General features: G+C 38.7%; 1 long non-coding RNA gene across 1 annotated transcript; it reads right to left on the bottom strand.

The window, feature by feature from the left end:
* Window positions 1-1,976: 1,976 nt before the first annotated feature.
* Window positions 1,977-19,513, bottom strand: LOC121516571. The gene is made up of 3 exons (XR_005992491.1): window positions 19,292-19,513; window positions 3,092-3,212; window positions 1,977-2,957 (listed from the first exon to the last, which is right to left on the bottom strand). It is a non-coding gene; the product is annotated as an uncharacterized LOC121516571 (long non-coding RNA).
* Between the last annotated feature and the right edge of the window lie 2,552 nt (window positions 19,514-22,065).

The following is a 22,065-nucleotide window of genomic DNA, read 5'->3' as shown; positions in this document are numbered from 1 at the left end:
TTGCTGTTGCTAGCTCTGTGGTGTCACCGGCCCTATAGGCTGTGTCCTGATTTTAACAAGTTAGCCTCAAAAATTTTTCTCTTCAAAACAGAGAGCAGCTGAGGATGAAAAAGGAACACATCCTGGAGGAAACCCTTCACAGAACTCCAAAAGGGGGCTGGAATCATGCGGTTGAGGTAAGGTTTACTGTAAATATGCACAAACAATCAGGACATCATTTGGCTATTCAACAAGTTTCATTTAAGAAGAATTTTGTAATAACTACTTAAGCACTTTTTTGTCTTTTAGAACATGCCTTGCACTTGGTGATGTATGGCTTGGCTACAGCTGCTCCACCATGGAAACCCATTCCATGAAGCACTCTACGCCATAGATGTCAAGACGTAGATGACGTGTTTGCTATCTGAAGGTGCATCTACGTGGCCGCCATCTTGGCGTGGGCATAAGAGAGAAAGTTCAACAGAGTTATATGGGCAGACAGGATTGAAAATGCCAACTTCGTGTGTTGACGCCCACAGATACGATGGGTTCCTCGATCTGATGTTAGAACTCTGGCCTTAAATATGTACAGGACTTCCAACTAGGTTGTTTACTATAAGTTGTTACCTTACTTAAAGTACAATGCCCCTGCTGTTTTGGAAGGAAATGTGGAAGGTTTCTCCTACTATGTGCAAGTACTGACCGTCATCTGATTATTGAAAGCCAGACTGGTCATTTTGATGTTGCTGGCAGAAAGCTTGGACCACCTTGTTGTGGCTTTATGTATTTATTTATTTATTCAGTGTTATTTTAATAATGTCATTAAGTAAAATACTTAAAATATACAACTAAGTCATATAAATTTATTGGCGTTAGTAAAGCACGCAGTTCTTATCACCCACTCTAAAAAATATGATTGCCTTAATTTTCTGCTATCCCAAATACCCATAAATTAGTCATCAGAAGACTGGTATTTGACTTAAATGCAAGAAAATTCTCTTGTTTTGACGATAAGCATTATTATATGCACCGCAGAGAGAGAGAGAGTCAGTGTGTGGCACAGTGTTCTGTCAGTCTGAGTATCAGTTTGATTTAGGTTTTTTAGACAACATAAAGATGATCAAATAAGCCAGGAACATTCAGCCTTAACTTCGGTCTTTCCTTCTTTTTTTTTTGCCACTTTTTGTTGTACCATAAAGAAAAAAAAACACGAGAAATTAGAAATCACATGACTCATCCTGTTGAGACTTTAGTTTTCCTCATGTAGCTCCCTCTCTCTGCCCCCCATGGATCATCTGATGATCTGCTCAGAAATTTTTACTTGGAAACTGCCCAGATGTTTTGGAATCTGCTGGCTCTGTGAGTGTTTAAGTCAGAAATTCATCCCCTGCATGAGTAATTAAGCCGAGATCGGCTGTTGTGTCCTCACATGGCTAATATGCACGCAAACTCAAAAATCATCTGGTCAGAAAAGGCGTGGAGACTCACAGTAGCTACTTTCACCGCCTCTCTTTTCCGAGACTTTTACGCCTTAGTTCCGCAACGCTGTTCTGTATGAAAGCGACCGTTCCACAATGGGGGGTTGCAGGGGCAGACTGGGGGGGGGGGGATAGTGGCCTGGGAGTCATTGACAGACCGGCCAATTTAATGCGTGGAATTGGGGAGCCAGCCACCTGGCAGCACACATTTCATGTAACTTGATGAAAAAATTCTATGCATTGGTGTTTTGACTATAACTCATACAGTTATCAATAACCTGAAGAACCCAATTGAATAGCCAACCAAAAACGGCATATTCTTATGCAGTGATCAGTGATTCAGTAATAGCTATAAGGACCTATCAATTTGCCAGGCTGTTGGACATTGGAAATACACTGACTATCTATACCCTGAATAAATCACAAGGGGGCAACATAATTACAACAAGAAGCCATTTTAAAAGACATTTTATTTAAAAACAGACAAGCAAAGATAACTACAACTGCATAAAAACTTAACCCAGAGCATTTATGAAAATGAAATCTAAACTGAAAATAGTAAACTGACATTTGATAACTAAAAACTTGAAAGGTGAAGGACATTCACTTGAATCTCCTAACTTAAGCACCTTTCCTCAGCTTTTTTAGTCCTTATCGATAAACAAGCTAGTAAGTCAGTCAGTTAGTGCCAGTCTGTCTCCAACTATCCCCCTCTTGATTGTGTGGTATAAAAATGAGGGATGCAAGGTGCACTGAAACTCAACAACATAACAGTATACAGTTCTCATCCATGTGTGGCTTATAAAGGCTGGGTTGAAGTGGTTTATGTTGACACTGGGGCAGGGGTAGAAAGTGACTAATTACATTTACTCAAATCACTGTAATTGAGTAGCTTTTTGTGTACTTGTACTTTTTTTGTGTAGTTTTTAAAATCAATATTACTTAAGAATTCTTTGAGTGAAGTATTTTACTTAATGACATTTTAAAAAGCATCAAATACTAAGGTAAAAAAATAAACACTAAAAGCCAAAAGGAGGTCCAAGCTTTCAGTCAACAGGAAAATGACCAGTCATTTGGCTTTCACATCACATGATGGTCAGTACATGCATATAGCAAGAGAATGATTCCATATTTCTTCCCTAAACAGCTGCTGTGTTGTACTTTAGGTTAGGTCAAACATTATATCAAATAACCTGGTTGAAGGTCCATATTTTCTTCTTGTTATTACACATTAAGGACAGGTCATATTTTACTGTGAAAGCCCCTTGCATATCAAAAGTAGCTACTCAGTACTCAGTACTTTGAGTAAATTTTAAATGACTTACTTTTTACTTTTACTTGAGTAGATTTATAGACCAGTACTTTTACTTCTACCCAAGTAATTTTTAGCCACAGTTACTGTACGGTTACTTGGGCACAATAGTCTGGTACTTTTCCACCTCTGCAATGGGGCCACAGTCCTCTCTGGAGTCCCCTCTGGAACATATATGCTGGTCTATCCTGATGAGAGACAAAAAAATATGGTGTACACATTATTAAAGTTATCAGCAAAATACAAATATGGCAGTATTAAACAAATGCAAATGGCTAAAAAAGCAAACAAGCCAAACAAGCATCATGGTCATTAAGCTCACCATAATCATACTGTTGCTTTGTAAGGGTTTCTGAGGCCGTTCTGCCATTTGCTCTCCTGTTTTGCCCTGTCATCATCATTTCTGCTGTGAGGCCTCTCTCTATCCACCACATCTGGATCATCTTCATTCCAAGTAAGAGATTGGTGTTGTTAATCATGTTAGTTCATCAGTTCAACAACACTATCAGTAAACATTAATAGGTTAGTTTAATATCCCCCCCCCCCCTCCCCCATGGTGATGACTGTGGGAGTACAGTGGCCAAGAGGTGTCACACGAATGCAAATTCAAAACGCTTTGCAAAAAGAAAAAACACCACATTTGAGAAAAACAGAAAAACAAAAGTTCACAACACAAATACGAAAACTTGCTGCAGCACATGAATACAAACAATCAGCGCCGTGCATGGATACATAAACTCGGCACAGCGCAGAGGCAAACAGATTCCACAACAGCACAAAAATACAACACAACGGAAGTGGGGCCTTTATTAGGGATGGACCATTCCATCAAAGCAGGAACCTCTGAAGGCTCTGGATACAACAGCCATGACACCGGCAGTCACAACCACAACGCAAACTCGCTGAAGACATGCTTGGATCGAATAATTAAAGTAAGTAAACACTGTTCGTTTGTCAGCTCCACTATTTGCACATTTTATTTTGTAATCGATAAGTTTTAGAAGTAATTTTAACCGGCAAACAGCATGGACAGCTACGTTTGGGGTCTGATATGCATGACGTAAGCTGTCAGACGAAGGAATGGACTCGATCAATTTGATTTAGATAGTTGTTTACATACATATTAAACTGTACAGGAGGTTACAGTTGATAAAAATCACAAAAAACACACTACAAATTACATACTGTCAGTACAGAAATTATTTTGAGTAGCGGTGTTGAACATAACTTTATTGCTAACGGCTGTGTTTACGTTTATATTCTAAATCTATCTATCTAGATAGATGGATAGCTAGATAGATAGATGGATATATAGATCATGTCAAATTACTATCCATAAAAAATTAGCATCTACATTAAACAGTAACGATAAAATTAAAATTCCTGTGAAGCACGTTCTGGAAAGATGTCCACTGAGTGTTGATTATCAGTACACTCAAATGTTATGAAATGTGAAAAAAACCTATGTACTACTCTTTCTTCTGGAGTGTTGTATGCACACATTGGAGACTAATGGGCCCATCACCCCATTGACTGACACAGGGTGGGGAAATGGTGTTAATTCTGTTTCTCTTTGAAATGGCTTGGCGTCAGGGAAGAGGCAGTGGTACATTTAAAGCTGTATGAGAATATGTAGACCCCTGCAGCTATACCAACTAACACTGGTTATCACTACAGCTATTTCACAAAAATTACCAAGATAAAATGAACCCAGAGAAGATAATAAAGGGCAGTTTTTATTCAGAGAGAGACTATCAAACAAGGTTAGTATCAAACATTAAACATTCACTGATTTAAGGAATTTTAGTTCAATCTTTAATTCAAGTTGAGACTTGAACTTCTGATCTGAAGAAGACAAGTAATGGAAATAAGAAGCAAACCAAAGGGAAATATATTAGACTACCCTTTGATTGTTTGTAGCTCAATGTTAAAGTACAAGCTTTCTAGTCTCAGATAAACACAACTTAGATATCTCAACTAAAACTAAAGTTTTTAGCAACAAGATGATTATGACCCAAGCTTCCACATTATTGGATCTTTCCAGCTTCCATAGAATCAGAAGCAGCAGTCCGTGCCAAAGAATATTTATTGATATATTGCCTTTTTTGGTTTTGTTCTAGGTTATGTTTTGTCCTTTTTGTGGCATCAACCTGCAGCCAGTCCTGTCGCACTGTGGCTCCTGTGGCAGAGACATTCGTTTTGTCCTGGAGGCTTGCCATATGTTCAAATACAAATTATTTTGTGGTATTATGAGTAATTACTAATATACTGTCAGAGAAACAATGGAAAATCAGGTAAAGACAACAATTAACTGACGATTTTTATGAAACAATGTTGTAAACAAAATCCTTATCGGTTTTGCCCAATTAAAAAAAATATTTTTCTCAGTACTGACCACCTTTCTTATATATAGAGGGAATATGTTCAATGAAAAACTTATTTCTCTCCTACCCCCTTTTTGTCCACAATTAAAGCTTCAGGTGCAAGGTTATCAATACCACAGCATTGGATTGTTTGTTCAGACAAATCTTTGCCTTATTTGTAAAACTTAATGAAGGGGATTACAAATAAAAAGGTAGAAACTGAAACAAAAGTTAAATGGTGCAGATATTAAGTAATGTCATGTTATAAGATCGTTTTATATTTCGCAAACATGAAAATCATATTATGTTTTTTCCATGAAAAAGTTGCTATTTCCCTGTACAAGAATTTTCTTTGAACCCCAGCCCACACAAATGAATTAAAATTAATCTGCTATCAAACACTTCTACATTGTCGATTCCCTGCACAATAACTACCAGATTCATGTGTGTAAAAGTGTACAATGTGTGGAATTTTTAACATACTATTGCTATTTTTCATTTTAACTTTTAAGTATCTTTTGTTTTTCAGTAGTTACTCTTTCTTGTCTCATTGTAAGCTGCTGTAACAAGTAAATTTCCCCCCGGGAGGATCAATAAAGTATTTCTTATCTCACCATATGCACATCCATATGGATTATGTTGAACTGTTTTAAAGACTTTCATTCAGAATTCAGGTAGTATTTCTCAGGAAAAGCTTCTTTAAAAACATGCCTTGCTGTGGCAGATTTGGATGGGGCTGTTGACTGCCCCTGAATCTATAAAGTAAAAGTGAATCAAAATTAAACGTGAGAAATATAAGCCAGTTTACAAATGCTATACAACATTAACTTATGTAGCATGCACTGACAGGAGTGTTTATGGGAGGCTTGATAATTATCCTCATTCATGTTTTCACTCCTTAAAACTTGTTTGTTAACCATCAGGTTATAGCTGAAAGTTAGGCATATATCATTAATAGTTGATTGCATCTTGTGGTCTCAAATACTGTCCTCCCTACTTTTCCGATTTAAGAAGATGCAGAGAATGACCTGATCCGAAAATACTTGACAGAAGGCCACAAATATGATATTATAATGGACCTTTTATCCACGAGACATAACATCCACATGAGCCTCAGCACCCTTAAAGAAGGCTGCAGGATTTAGGCCTGACCAGGAGAAAGGACTTCTCTTCAAGTACAGCAGTGCAGGCAGCTGTTTCTGAAGAGCTGACGGGATCAGGCCAACTCTTAGGCTACCGAGCCATGTGGCAGACCCTCAGACAGAAACACTCAATCAGTGTTAGAAGAGATGACGTGATGCACCTCATGAGAGAGCTGAATCCATCAGGAGCCAAGAATTGCTCCAGACACAGGTTTGCCAGAAGAGCATACCATTCAATGGGACCCAACAAAACTTGGCATGTTGATGGATATGACAAATTAAAGCCCTTTGGTGTTGCAATAAGTGCTTGCATCGATGGCTTCTCTAGAAAAGTTATGTGGCTGAAATGTGGAAAGTCCAACAGCAACCCTGAGATCATTGCAAAACATTACATGGACTGTGTAGCAGAGTTTGGAGTCATTCCAATGTGTCTGCGTACAGACTGTGGCACAGAAAATGGCATTATGGGGGCAATTTACTGTACCCTGAGATCTGAGTGTGGAGATGAATTTGCAAGAGCCAAAAGCCACATGTATGGTACTTCAACGTCCAACCAACAGATCAAAAGCTGGTGGTTCATTTCCGAAAACAAAGGTTTGTATGATATAATAGATTTTCCATTGGATTTTGCTGCCTACTTTCCCCCTGCTTTATTAATTACCATATGTGGCTGTACTTATTTCAGCAATGCTCACTTTTAGTTATGTTTTGATCAAATCTAATCATAATTCACATTCCTGTTTTCATTTTGTTTGTTACACTAACCATGCAATCTACTGTTCAGACTGAGTACTACAACTATTTTTTAATGTCAGATTTGAGTTGTTAATCCATCCTAATAACTTTTGCTTGAATAGATAAGTAAGGGTTAATGCCCTTTGAGGTGTCCAATTATCAGGGATTAATGGATGACATGGGGGCCCTGTTTGGATGGTTGCCTCCATGAAGTCCATTAATCCCTGATTACTGGACACCTCAAAGGGCATTAACCTGCTTATACCATGGTCATTTGACAAAGAAAATAACTTATAAGCCTACAAACTTATCATTTCATGCATTTTGCAATCAAAATACAAAGTTTTACTAAAGCAACAATTCCTTTCCCCTAGCAACACCTGAGGGGTTGACTAATTACTGGTATAGCCATTCCAACCCCATAAGCAGTCTGGGCATGCTGCTGGAGCTTGTACTTCTTTTGAATGTTTCCACTGACCATATTTGCTATCAACTACTTCTGTGTTTGTTTTTGCGTTTTTATATTTTCTTCTAATATCTTCAATCAGCGATGTATGGAAAAGAAGGGCTCTTTAGATGGGTGAATTGACTTTTGATGTCTCAACAAATCATTGACTTTTGTAGGTGGTGATTTGCAGTGTTGTGCCTGAATGAGTTCAATGAACGATCGTTCATGAACTAGTTCATATTTTGGGCGAACATGAGCCGAACGTACTGTATTTCTGCCTGATAAATGTTATTGTGAGCTCGCTCATTCTTGCGTTTGTGAATGGTGCTCTCTTACAGTTTAACTTTGTTCAAGACAGTGCCAGATTCCATAGAGCCGTTCAGGCAAAAAAACCGGCTAAAACACACAGTAAATATGTAGGGGGAAAACACCCAATCTGGCAACACCAGCCACCACAGAGTCACACCGCAGCTTGCGTCATCTTCTCTCTCTCTCTCTGCACATCAGTCCGGTGTTTGTACGATAAATATGATCAAGGTAATGTATATGCAATGTTGACCAAACAGAAACTTTACCTGGTCGTTACGTTAGTAAATCAACCCTCACGATATCTATTTTTGGAAATCAGTGCCATCCGTGATCAGTGAGATGCGCGCCATGTGCGCTCGCTCTCCTGACACTTGCAGCACAGAAACTCTAATCACGTGTGTCCTGTATATCCACCTGTTATTCTGCAACCTCTCTTGTCAAAAGTCAGCTCCTACTATCCTTTAGTTGGTGAATTTATGGTAAAACTCCGTAAAGCTCCCCTGCTGGTTCTAATTGATGTCATAGAACTCTCTCTCATTGATCAGCTGTTTTAAAATCAGATCGCGGGTGAAAACAAATAAAGAAAACAGGTATTTTAAGGTGATATAATAAAATAAAGTCTACTGATAATGACACAGAAACAGAAACTATAATGAGGGAGATACAGAAGCAAAACGGATGAGCTGCTGTGTGAGGGAAGGTGAGGGGTGCAGGGGTGTGTTTGAGGGGGGTGAGGGGGGCAAGATCACTGGTTTATGCTAGTTTAATTCTGAGGGAAAAACCCCAACAAAACAGAGCTAAAAAAAAAAAAATGTGGGATCAGGGGCGGATCTAGAAAAATATTCCTGGGGTGGCATGAGGGTGGCAGGAGATTTTTTAGGGGTGGCAACCCATGGCAAAGTGTATTTGTTGATTCAATCACGTTATCAATTGATATTTACACAAAAAGCCTCCAAATTAAGGTATGTTAACTCAGTAAAGTTTGACTCCCTTACTGAGGCACGTGAGTAAAATTGTAAATAAAAATATACATGGTGAAAGACAATAACAGAACCAACTGGATCAAAATTGCAATGTCAGCTGAAAATGCATGGGGATGCTGAGAGCTCAACTGTGGAAGAACTGCTGAAAATCACTGAAAAAGCAAAATATTAGCTATACGTAGCATTAAAAATCCCAGAAAATAGCATAAGATCGCTTAATTGCACAAAAATAGCTAAAAATAGCATAAAAATCCCTGAAAATAGCATAAAATATTTAAATAGCATAAAAATAGCTAAAAATAGCATGAAAAGTCCCCGAAACTAGCATCAAATGGCTAAATAGCATTAAAAGTTTTAAAAAGCATAAAAGACCCTGAAAATAGCCATAGAGCATAAAAGTAGCTGGAATAGTATAAAAAGTCCATTTATTTGTGTAAAATAGCTAAATAGCATTAAAATAGCTGGAAATAGCATTAAAAATCTTTAAAATAGCATAAAAAGCTCACAGCATAAAAAGAGCTGGAAATAGCATAAAAATCCCTGAAAATAGCATAACTTAGCTAAATAGCATAAAAAATGCAATCAAAGTTGAAGAGTGCGGTATCTAAGTTTTTATACAGAGGCAAAATGGGGCAAAAAAAAGAGGATGCAAGTGGTATTTAATTGCAACAGGTAGCTTCAATGGGTGAGAAATGTTAACAAAAATGTTGAAAAAGGAGCAACACTAGGAGCTATGTGGAGCTACATGTATGTGATAGTTAAGAGAAGTGTTGATGCATTAATCTGTTTGTCTGTGTAGGGCCTTTGGCTGCTATGGTAACAAGTGCCTGCATGACATCATCGTTTAATCAAGTCACAGCTGAGATCAAAGAAATTAGTTACACCTGTTAAAGATTATGTTTCAGACACTTCAAAAAACCTATTTGACTGGTCAGAACATACACTCAAACAAAGTCAATTTAAGCTGTTGTTGTGAAAGCTAGCAGAAAAACAAAGGTATTGTGAGAATCAGCAGAAGGTGGTGAATGCGGTGATATATTTTTGATGTGTGAGAAGCAAAAAAATCATGCTTCAATCGTAAGTTAAAAAATAGGGTTCTGAAAGCTCACAGTCAGGGATCTGGGTCCAAAACTGTATTGCCGCAGATGAAGAGCTGTAGGGGAATCAGTCACGCTTTGAAGATCCCTGTGCCAAAACCGTCGATCCTATTGACCTCAAGTATTTTTTGTGAGAAGGAGGAGACGTGTGGCTACGCTTTGCTGTTAAAATGATTTCTCTGGAGCCAATATTTTTCTCAGGATCGCAGTTTTTTCGGGAGTGCTGCCTCTATTGTCCCACACTCTAGCGGTGATGTTATCACTCTGAGTCTCTCCATTTACCCCCATTGTAGACGTCTGAGAGCTCAAATATTCATGAGGTTTGATCAGTGATTATTTGAAATCTATACAAGATATCAAAAATATGAACCAGTCCTAGATAGCTGAAGAGTTTGTCTATGTTTTAAAGCAAAAATGAAGTCTGTGTGTGAAAGAGAGCTGAAGTTATAAGCCTTAGAAGTTGAAGGAGTTTTAGAGGATGAAAAGAGCTGGCCCATCTGGGATGTTATTTTAGTTTTAGTTTTAGAAAAAGCAAAATAGTTTTAAAAAAGTATAAATAGTATAAAAAAGTATTATAGATAGCAAAAATGAGCACAAGAAGCTGAAGAGTATGATAGTAAAATAGTGAAAATAGCCCAAGAAGTTATGAGCAGTGGAAAAAAGCGCAGATTTGTGAAATTTTTGCCATCTGTATAACAATGTTAAACAAAGTTGAATATTTTAAAAATGATCAAAGTTAGAAATGAGAAAAGTCATAGCAGTCGAATGGCGGAGAAACTGGATTTTTTAAAGTTCAAAAGGGGTCAATATGACAAAGTACGAAGGAGTAGATAGCCGGCGCGGAAGAAGTTTAATAAAGGAAATGGCCGACGTGGATATCAATAGTATGGATGCTCATCAGCATCCCCACTAACTAGATCAAAATTGCAATTTCAGCTGAAATTGTGTGGGGATGCTGAGAGCTGAATTGCAGAAAAACTGCAGAAAATAGCCACAAAGCACAAAAATAGCTGAAAATACCATAAATTGATGAAAAAAATCATAAGAATAGCTAAAGGTAGCCTAGAGGGGTGAAATTAGCCTAAAAATAGCTGAAGCAGCCTAGAAATAGCTGAAAAAGCAAAAACTAGCTGAAAGTAGCATAAAAATATCTCATAGTAGCATAAGAATAGCTCAAAGTAGCCTAAAATAGATGAAAATGCCATAAAAATAGCTCAAAGTAGCCTAAAAATAGCTCATAGTAGCCTAAAAACAATCTAAGTAGCCTTAGAATAGCTGAAAGTAGCAAAAGAATTGTTCAAAGTAGCCTAAAATAGTTGAAAATAGCATAAGAACAGATGCAAGAAGCCGAAAATCACCTAAAGTAGCATAAAAATAGCTCAAGGAAGCATAAGAATAGCTCAAAGTAGCCTAAAAATATCAGAAAGTAGCATAAGATTACCTGAAGTAGCCTAGAAATAGCTGAAATAGCATAAAATAGCTCAAAGTCGTATAAAAATAGCTCAAAAGCGGCTTAAAATAGCTGAGAATGGCAAGAGAATAGCTCAAAGTAGCCTTAAATAGCTGAAAGTAGCATAAAAATAGCTGAAAATAGATAGGATTAGCTGAAAGTAGCCTAAAAAAGCTGAAAGTAGCATAAGAATAGCTCAAAGTAGCCTAAAATAACTGAAAATAGCATAGGACTAGCTCAAAGTAGTACAAAAAATTGCTGAAAATAGCATAGGATTAGCTGAAAGTAGCCTTAAAAAGCTGAAAGCAACATGCAATAGCTGAAAATAGCACAAGATTAGCTAACAGTAGCCTTAAATAGCTGAAAGAAGCATAAAAGTAGATCAAAGTAGCCTAAAAATAGCTGAAAATAGCATATAAATAGCTCAAAACAGCATAAGATTAGCTAAAAGTAGCTTAAAATGGCCAAAGTAGCATATGAATAGCTAAAGGTAGCCTAAAATAGCTGCTAAGCTATAATAACAGCTAAGAATAGCTGAAAGTAGCAAAAGAATCATTCAAAGTAGCCTAAAATAGATGAAAATAGCATAAGAACAGATGAAAGTAGCCGCAAATCGCCTAAAATAGCATAAAAATAGCTCAAGGTAGCATTAGAATGGCTCAGAGTAGCCTAAAAATAGCTGAAAACAGCATAAGAATAGTTCAAAGTAGCCTAAATATATCAGAAAATAGCATAAAAATACCTTAAAGTAGCCTAAAATATCTGAAAGTAGCATAAGAATAGCTCGAAGTAGCCTAAAATAGTTCAAAGTAGCCTTAAGAATAGCTCAAAGTAGCTTTTAAAATGAAATGGGTTCAAAACTAGGAAAAGGTGGTATTTAATGGCAAAAGGTAGCTTAAATGGTTAAAAATTGGCAAAAATGGTGAAATGGGCAAAAATTGGATATAATGGCAAAAACGGGCAAAAAAGAGGAAGCAAGTGGTATTTAATTGCAACTGGTAGCTTTAATGGGTGAGAAACAGCATCAAAAATGGTGAAAAGGAGCAACTATGGGAGCTATGTGGAGCTACATGTATGTGATGGTTAAGGGGACTTATTCTATGTCTGTGTAGGGCTCCGAGGTTTCTATGGTGATCAAAGCCTGCATCACATCATTGTTTAATCAAGTCACAGCTGAGATCAAAGCATAAGTAGAAACACCTGTGACAGCTTCTGTTAAAACAGCTCAGAAAACTGAGTTAAGGGGCCAGTACATGCACTCAAACAAAGTCAGTTTAAGCTGTTGTGAAAGCTAGCAGAAAACCAAAGGTATTGGGAGAATCAGCAGAAGTTGACGAAGGCGGTGATATGTTTTTTATGTGTGGGAAGCAAAAAAATCATGCTTCACTTGTAAGTTAAAAAATAGGGTTCTGAAAGCTCACAGTCAGGGATCTTGGTCCAAAATTGTATTGCTGCAGATGGAAGTGCTAACTGGTGTGAGTCACGCTTTGAAGATCACTGTGCCAAAACCGTTAATCCTATTGACCTCAAATCTTTTTTGCGAGCAAGAGGAGACGTGTAGCTACGTTTTGCCGTTAAAATGATTTCTCTGGAGCCAATATTTTTCTCAGGAGCGCCGTTTGTTTTTGAAGAGCTGCCTCTAATCTCATGTCACTATTCTCACTCTAGCGGTGATGTCATTTCTCTAAGCCTCACTCTACAACACCTGAGAGAGCCAAAATCTTGATAAAGTTTGATCAGCAAAAAGCATAATAGTTGAAAAAGTATTTAGTGGGGCAGCTTAACTAGAAATTCCATAACAATTGTTCATTTTGTGATACAAGCATGAAATTTGGTACGGTTATAGCCAAAGGCATTCCCAAAAGATGTTGATATGAAGGCATCAAGAATTTTCAACATGGCGCCCATGGCAGCCATTTTTTTCAAAATGGCCACCAATGATAACCGTTTTCTTATCAATTTTCTCATCAGGAATGGATATTTACTGATATTAAGGACCTCATCAGTTTAATTTGTCTACCATACCATTGGAGAGGGTAGAGGTTAAGTGAGAAATTGGCGGGGCTTAGATAAGAAAAGGGTGTGGCTTAAACAGTGGTTGTTTTATTTTTTGCAATCTCATATGACACATAAAAATTGAAAAGATGGAATGGAAATTGAGTTTGAGGCTGTTGTTTTTTAAGCCTGAAATTGTTGTCAGAAATTGTCAGATCATCCAACTCCGCCCAAAAGATCCAGCCCCGTCCACAATACATCCTTGGGCATCACATGATGTCCTCCCATGTCATCATGCGATTAGAAGGAGAAGGGTCCAGCTGCAGACCTTCGGTGTCATTCGGCTTAATGGCTCCTCCAATGTGAAGCGGAAGCCACCTCCACTCGGGTTTTAATAGCGTCGCCCCAGCGTAGTGTAGCGTAACTAAAGGCCAGAAATATATATAATATGTTAATTTAACTGGGCGCCAGACAGACAATTAAGTCTATCATTTAAAATCTCAGGGTGGAGAAACATATTTAAGGCCTAAAGAAAATAACAATTCCACTACAAAAGGAATGAAGGCCAAGAATCAGTTATGTCTCTGTTTGTCTTTGCTTTTAACCAAATTTCAGGGCAACAGAACTCAAAAATCCTTTAAGGACACGATTAACAGTACAACACAACACTTTTCAATTAAGGCAGATTTCTCAATGCATTTTATCAATTCACAACATAAATCAGTTCATTCAGGGAATGACCCCATTTGTCCTAACAGTTCAATATAATTCAAATGCCCCACAGCACAAACAAAACAATTTCAGTGTTCCCAAAGTTCACCAGACCATAAATCAAACGTCCCTCTCCCCAAAAGTTCATGCAAAATTAAATGAAACATTCCTCAAACGCAAACAGTCCATAAATGAAACGTTCCTTCAGTGCAAACAGTCCACAATTCAAGCGGTTCTCAAGCGCAAACAGTCCATGATACAAATGTCCCCCCTCCCCCAAGGTTCAACCAAAATCAAATAAAATATTCCCCAAGTTAAAACAAAATCAAAACCCAATGTCCACTGGTCAAGGCCTCTTCAGCCAAAACCAAAATGGTGTATGTGTGTGAATGGCAGGGTATATGGGAAAGAAAGGTGACAGATAGATGTGGGAGAGAGGGTAATGGGTAACTTGCGGTTAGAAGAGTCTTAACATCAAAGACTGGAGGGTAATCCGGCCACAGAAGATTTCAGTGCCATCACAGACACAGGATCTCACACTGCTCCAGGAGTTCAGATTCCCACTTTTTGAAGGCTCCAAAGTAAAAGCTAATACGTATTTCAACCCCTCTGAACTTTGTTTGAGATTTCTTTTCTGGTTTTTAGCAGATAAATCACTTCTTTTTACTAGTTTTTCTGTATTTGCACTCCTTCTGTTCTTTCACCCTTCCCCCAGAAATCCATTGTCTCCCCTCTTCTCCTCACTCAGCTCACAGGTGTCTACAATTGACACCCTCTCCTCTGCTGCGCCACACCCCCTCCCTCTCACTACTCTGCTGCGCAGCAGGAATCACCTGTCTGCCACAGTAGGAGTCGGGGTCTGCTACTGCACAGCCCAGCATAGACCCATACACTGGGGCTTGGGGTCGGGGCCTGCTACCGCACGGCCTGGCGTAGACCCACGGCCGGTGGTAGACCCATACGCTGGGGCTTGGGGTCGGGGTCTGCTACTGCACGGCCCGGTGAAGACCCACAGCCCCACAGCCAGGCGTAGACCCATATGCTGGGGCTTGGGGTCAGGGTCTGCTACTGCACGGCCTGGGGTAGACCCACAGCCCGACGGCCGGGCGTAGACCCATACGCTGGGGTGTGTTGGGTGTGTTGCCGCAGCATGGCAAATATACACCTACCCCATTGAGCTACCCCTAAACTTAACCAGTCAAGATGAAAATGCTAAACCTAACCAGTTGAGATTAAAATGCTAAACCTAAGCTAAAGCTAAGCAAAGGATGTGGGCGGAGTTGGATCATCCAACGGATGTCATCGTAGGCAGAGTTGGATCATCCAGCGGACGCTGGATCATCCAACGGGCGTCATCGTGGGCGGAGTTGGATGATCCGACTCCGCCTTCCCGCAGTGTGCAGCCATTAATAGTAGAAAAAAGTTGCTACCTGCTATATTTTCTTTATTACAAAATTAGAGACACCTCAGAATTGAGCTTCAGATCAATGCTTTTGATCACAAGAGTAAAAGAACTATTTACAATTTACACTAAGTTTTACGTAAACTTGAACTTAAAATAACCTTCAGTGAATCAGTGAAAACATTTTTTGGGGGGGGTATTTTTCTGGGAGAGGGATGGGAAAAGGAGAGTGAGGGGAGTGAGGTGGTTTTTTAAGCGATGTATAAAATCGGATGCAAAAATGAAAGAGAGGGAAAGCGCTTCTGTCTGTCACAGCACTCTATTCAACATTCTCCTTCACAGAAACAAAGGGATGTGCAGTTTAATTCAGCTTTTTTGCACTTGCACTACCTCACTCTTACCTTGCAAAGCAGATGGATATGCCTGTTTCCTTGTTTTTCACTGGCGAATCCATCTTGCAAAGCTCCCATCTGAACTGTTTGGGCCCGGTTAGAAAGTGACAGGACCAATTAGCAACGAGGGGCAGTACTTTCAGGCGCAGCAGAGTCGTCACGTAAACAAGCAGCAGCAAGAGCTAGTGCAGTTATGGAGGAAAAGATTAGCGTGGATGCTGCTAAAGCGCCAGTTTTATCAGAACTTGACAACATTTCTTCATTAAAAGAAGAACAAAGAACAGCAGTGAGTTGTTTTCTTTTCAAAAATGACAAAAGTCAAGTACTTACATGTCTATAGTCGCCATGTTTCACGTTATTCCTCACAAGCTGTGCACGCATAGCTCGATAGCGGCTAAGTCATGTTTTGTTGCTCTTATTGGCCCGTAGAGATGTGACAGAACATTCATCCAATCACACTCCAAGTTTTTTTCAAATCCTCTGCCTTTTCTCAAACATTTCCTATTGAACCTTTACCAGATGGATGTGTAAAACACATCCATCTGGCATGTCAGGTTAGCCTCACACAACTCTTCTTACAAAAATGGACCTACACCTAGCTGGGTTGTTCATCCAGTGCTATTTAATTCCTGTGCGATCTGTACACTACCCGAGTAACTACATGAAGTCATGTAAAGTCCCGTTACCCTTGGCTCAGCTCTCCCGCACTGGCACATCCTGTCAATTCAGGTGCAGCTATCTTACTACATCTAAATATGCACAATATCAACTAGATATGGGACTAGTATTAGATAGCATTTAGGAAACTAAACTATGCCACCACTAAACTATCACTGAAAGGAGTAGATTGATACTGACTATAGAGATAATGACATTAATGACTAATGTATTTAGCTGACACTGAACCCCATGCTGAGTTTCACAGCAGTGGTGTCACCAGTGTGCCCTTGCTGTGCTCCGACATCCACTCAACTACATTGTCTGTAACAGATGACTACTGTCAAAATAATTATTCTTCATTTTTTTTATTCTTCATCATCCTTTGTTATCATCCCTGATAAGAAGATTGATGAGAAAACGGTTTTCATTGGTGGCCATTTTGAAAAATGGCTGCCATGGGCGCTATTTTGAAAATTCAGGATGCCTCCATATCCAGTTTTCTTTGGAATGCCTTTGGCTATAACTGTACCAAATTTCATGCTTGTATCACAAAGTGAACAATTGTGGTTATGTCCTCCACTACTTAAATAGTATAAAATAGTATTGAAAATAGCTGAAAAGAGCACAAGAAGCTGAAGAGTATGATAGTAAAATAGTGAAAATAGCCCAAGGAGTGCCAAAGTTATGAGTAGTGGAAAAAAGTGCAGATTTGTGAAATTTTGCCATCTGTTTGACATTGTTAAACAAAGGTAAATATTTTAAAAATTATAAAAGTTAGAAATGAGAAAAGTCATAGCAGTCGAATGGCCGAAAAACTGGATTTTTTGAAGTTTAAATGGTGTCGATACGACAAAGTATGAAAGAGGAGATAGCCGGCGCGGAGGAAGAGGAATAATAAACAAAATGGCCGACACGGATATCAGTGGTGTGGATGTTCACTCAGCATCCCCACTAATAAAGAACAGGATAACAATAGTGTGGATGCTTACTCAGCATCCCCACTAATTATTACCAAATAACTAAAATATGCCACCTTACAACAAAATACTACTTTTTACACTCTTACACCAGCAGTGGTCTATACAAAGGCTGATACAATAAGTGTATTAATTACAAAAAAAATGTCACTGATGTTTATCAGTGTTAACATGGGATATTTCTTTTTTTTTTTTTTTTTAATTTATGTTTGCCCTTTTATGGATAGGACAGTGGACAGAGTTGGAAACGGGAAATAGAGCGGAGACATGCAGGAAATAGTGCCACTCAGGTTGTATTTCAACACACAGTAGAACATTTTGATCTGGTGTGCATTCCTTTCTCAATTTTGGAATTTCAACTTCAGATGCTATAATAGGTCTAAACACATTGCACACAGAACACAGTCCCCCACAAGTTTTCTACTGAATCCCTCCAAAGCAAACACTTTTATTAGAACATTTTTTTCCCTCTTTGATCAGTCTCTATTTCTACCAACTCAGTCTTTAGTGAGAGAAAATTTACATTGTCATCTTTCCTATTCCTTATATAAAATTCTAAAGGACTTTACTGTGATTTTCATCTAATTTTAACAGTCGCATATAAATATATATAATCACGCAAATCTTAACATTAAATGCTGGGTGTGTAAATGTCTGATTCCACTGCCTGCAGTGTGAGCTGGAACCCAAACAGATATATGTAAGATTCAAAGTTTTCAGTCAATAAGAGCTTTCTATAGGAGCTGAATGGGTTTGTTAAGCCTTTAAAAGGTTGTACATCCAGGGGCCCATTTCAAGAATGTGATTCAACAAAATTTGAGTATAAAGATATTTTTGAGAAAAAGTTGGACTGCTTCAGTGGCAAAGCAGAGGATGATGGAGTATTGGAGCCAAATAACAAAATAAACACTTTGACATTTAAGTTGTAATACTGAAAGATTAAAGTGATAAAAATATGGGTATGAAATCTGAAATTTTTAGATTAAACTGGGTAATTTGCAAGGTTGTAGCAATAGCTACATTATGAGAATAAAGTTTTACTGTAAGTCCTTAATTAGATGTTTTATTTTGAAGCCTTTATATATATCCAGGCTATAGGCTGTATCTAGGCATTTGCTGTCAAATAATGTGTCAAATTATTTACAGAGAGTATGATTTATATCAGAACCATACTTGTTACAATAGAAACCTAAGTGTTCATTTTGGCTTACTACAAGATCTTTAATACATGCAAACATTGGACAATCAGAATAAAACATCGTCATGAGAGAGATTTGCTGAATACCCAATAAAATAAAATTGTCTGTTTCAGCCTATTTTTTATTTAATTCTGCACTCTGAAACAGGACGCTACTCAGTGACATCGAACATTTGAGCGTGCATTAAAAACTTCAATAAGTATTCCTACATTAAACAGACCTGACGTCGGACCTAGCTAATGTTACATGCAAACTCAGGTTAATGTTGATTGTATTTTTCTTGCGTCATACTTATGTCAAAAAGGGCGAGCGAGATTAAACATGCTCACGAGCAGGTTATAATATTTCATACACGCAGGTTTTAAGTCCTCGCGCGTAATTTAACCACCGCGGGAGGTACACGGGCACCTGCTAGCGAGAGGGGAGGGGGAGAAAGTGGCCTGCCCGGTGAGAGCTTCAGCCGGGTGCCCGTATACCTCTCGCGGTGCTTAAACCTGTGTGTGAAATTGTGTAACCTGCTCGTGGGCATGTTTAATCTTGCCCGTCCTTTTTGACATAAATATGACGCCATAGTTCATCAGCCAGATGTGTATCAGCACCACAACTCCATACACGCACTTTTTAGATGATAGCCATCTTTTCATAGATAGTTAATTTACCTTGTTTGCTCCTTGCGGTCAGCTGTGCCAAGTCCTCCTGCAGTCATCACCGTGGGGGGAGGGGCGGGGCCGACTCATCAGGTGTTGCATACACTTGCAATCGGACATCAGAGTTAACTCGCGTAAAATGTCCAGTGAACTAAAACTTTTTTCTTGCATTGAAGGCTGCCAGCTGGGGTGGCAACTGGGGCCAGGGGGGTTCCCCCCCATGCCACCCCGGTAGATCCGCCCCTGTGTGGAATTAATGTTATTATGAAAATCCATCCATCCATTTTCTATACCTTATTCCATTCTGGGTCGGGGGTGGGCTGGAGCCTATCCCAGCTATCATTGGGTGAGAGGCGGGGTACACCCTGGACTGGTCGCCAGTCAATCACAGGGCTGACATATAGAGACAGACAACCAGGCACGCTCACATTCACACCTACGGCCAATTTAGAGTGATCAATTAACCTAATGAGCATGTTTTTGGTGGTGGGAGGAAGCTGGAGTACCCGGAGAGAACCCACGCATGCACGGGGAGAACATGCAAACTTCGCACAGAAAGGCCCTGTTCGGGAAGCAAACCAGCAACCTTCTTGCTGTGAGGCAACAGCGCTAACCACTGTGCCGCCCCCTATGATGAAAATAACTCTTAAAAAAGTCAGATAAACATTAAGAATATTATCTTTATTATTGCAACAAGGAATATGACCATTGAAAGCAATGATCAAAGCAATGATCTTTTTCTCAGATAAAAGTTAGTTTTGCTGAAAGACACAGGTCTGTGGTAGTTTTTGGTATGTTATCCTTGGTGATGACTAAATTACTACTAAGAATGGCCTCTTATATTTAACTAACTCAGGCTGAATTGCAATTTGCACAGACTCTGTATGTGTTATTGTAATACCGAGATGGTGTGTGTGTGTGTGTGTGTGTGTGTGTGGGGGTGTGATTGCTGCTTAGGGCCTCACTTTGGCCAGGGGCGGCCCTGTGTGCAAGTGACTGAATGGGTGGCTACAATGGGGAAATGCCAGTATTCTAAGGGTAATAGCTCGCAGCAACATATTGAAAATAAAAAGAACTATTAGCTAGTTCATTTCTGGAACTGTGAACTTAGTTCAAAATTTTGAATTATGAACTATGAACTGAACTAGTTAATTTTAAAATCTGTGAACTGAACTTTGAAGTAGTTCATGTAGAAAATGAACTTTCCCAATACTGGTGATTTGGATGCACTTTCTTTCTTGGCACTATGAAATCTCTTCTTATATTTCTCAGTTTTAGCTTTGTATTGCGAGCTGTGCCTCCAACATTTTGATCTGTTTTTTCATTTCGCTAGGTGAACTCCTTCAAGCAAGATTTGAAGACTTGAGCAAGATTTTAGCGAGTTTGACAGATGCATGCCCGGTCAAGGAGACCAGTTGGAGCTTAACAGAGAGAAAGACAGTGAATTGTAGTGAGAATACTCACAATGCTGGGAGGAATAGAGGACTATTCACCCTCTGCCATGACTTTCAGCCGTCCGTTAAGACCATGGGTGAGACTGTCAGTGCACCTGCATCTGCATCTGCCTCCACCCCACTGGGGAAAGAATAATTGGCGAATTAGATTTTGGGAGAGATCCAGATCACTGTCTGGATCCAGGAATGTTTTTTAAAGGATTCTTCACTGTTGGGAGATAGGGCTAATGGTGGGGGTCTAAGATCAGAGTGCTTTTCTAGTTTTAATGCATACCGTCATAACATTTAAATAATCTGAAGTTTATTGTTGTTAAGTAATTTTGCAGGATAATGAAATAAAGTAAAATGGTTATATTTTAAAGAAAATAGTGGTGCTTTGTTCTTTCTTGCAAAGGATTGAGGAACATCAGAAAAAAAAACATTCTTGATGATTTTATTTAAACTAAAACAATGTCTCAATACAGCAGTCTTTAAAGTTGTAATGCAAATGTGCTCACCAATGAAAAGTAAAAACTTCAATAGTTCATAAAATCACTCTTAACACTTGACAGGATTTACAGACAAAGCATTCAAGAACACTGACAACATTTATTTAAATTACAGTTAGTGCTTTATATTAAACATGGGTACAATTCCTGCTACTATAAAACCATATAGATCAAAAACAGCAATAATTCTAGTTCATGAACCATTATGACAAATGCAGGGATTAAAGCTCTTCAAACTCATAAATATTTGTCAGCGAATCCAACATTGTTGAAAAGGGTATGTTCTCGAGTGAGTTGTGAATGATACTAGGATAAGTCTTATTCAAAATAAATAAAATCAGTCGAACTTAATGAGCTAAACTTGTGTTTACTTGTGATCTCCATGCATTATACACACTTTCAATCACATTTACATACGAGTTGTTTAATGTGCATAATAGGGATGTTACGGTATCAAAATCTCACAGTACAGTAATACATTGACAACAAGTCCACAGTATATATATTGCTGTATTTAAAAAACCTAAAACAACAAATGAATACTTGGAATAAAGTGACTTTGGCATTAATTAAACAGTTGCACTTTAAATATTACAATATGGCAAAAAGTACCATAGGTGTGCAAAAAGCTTAAAATATATACTTCTGCTTTGGCTCCAGTGTTTACTAACCTTCTAAAACCTTCATTGTTCCCCACTGAACACAGCTGTAGGTCTTAGCAGATATCTTCACTTATACAGCTTATGATCTGTTGAGCCCTCTTGCTGTTGTTGCTTCCCTAATAGTCTTTTGGCCTGGCAGGGTTTTGCTCCTTGGATTTGCCAAATGGCTTCTCATGTTACTC

The sequence above is a fragment of the Cheilinus undulatus genome, linkage group 10 (genome assembly GCF_018320785.1).
Source record: "Cheilinus undulatus linkage group 10, ASM1832078v1, whole genome shotgun sequence".
Taxonomy (NCBI): Eukaryota; Metazoa; Chordata; class Actinopteri; order Labriformes; family Labridae; genus Cheilinus; species Cheilinus undulatus.
The sequence above is the reverse complement of the archived record's forward strand: the minus strand, read 5'-3'. Positions and strand labels throughout refer to the sequence as shown.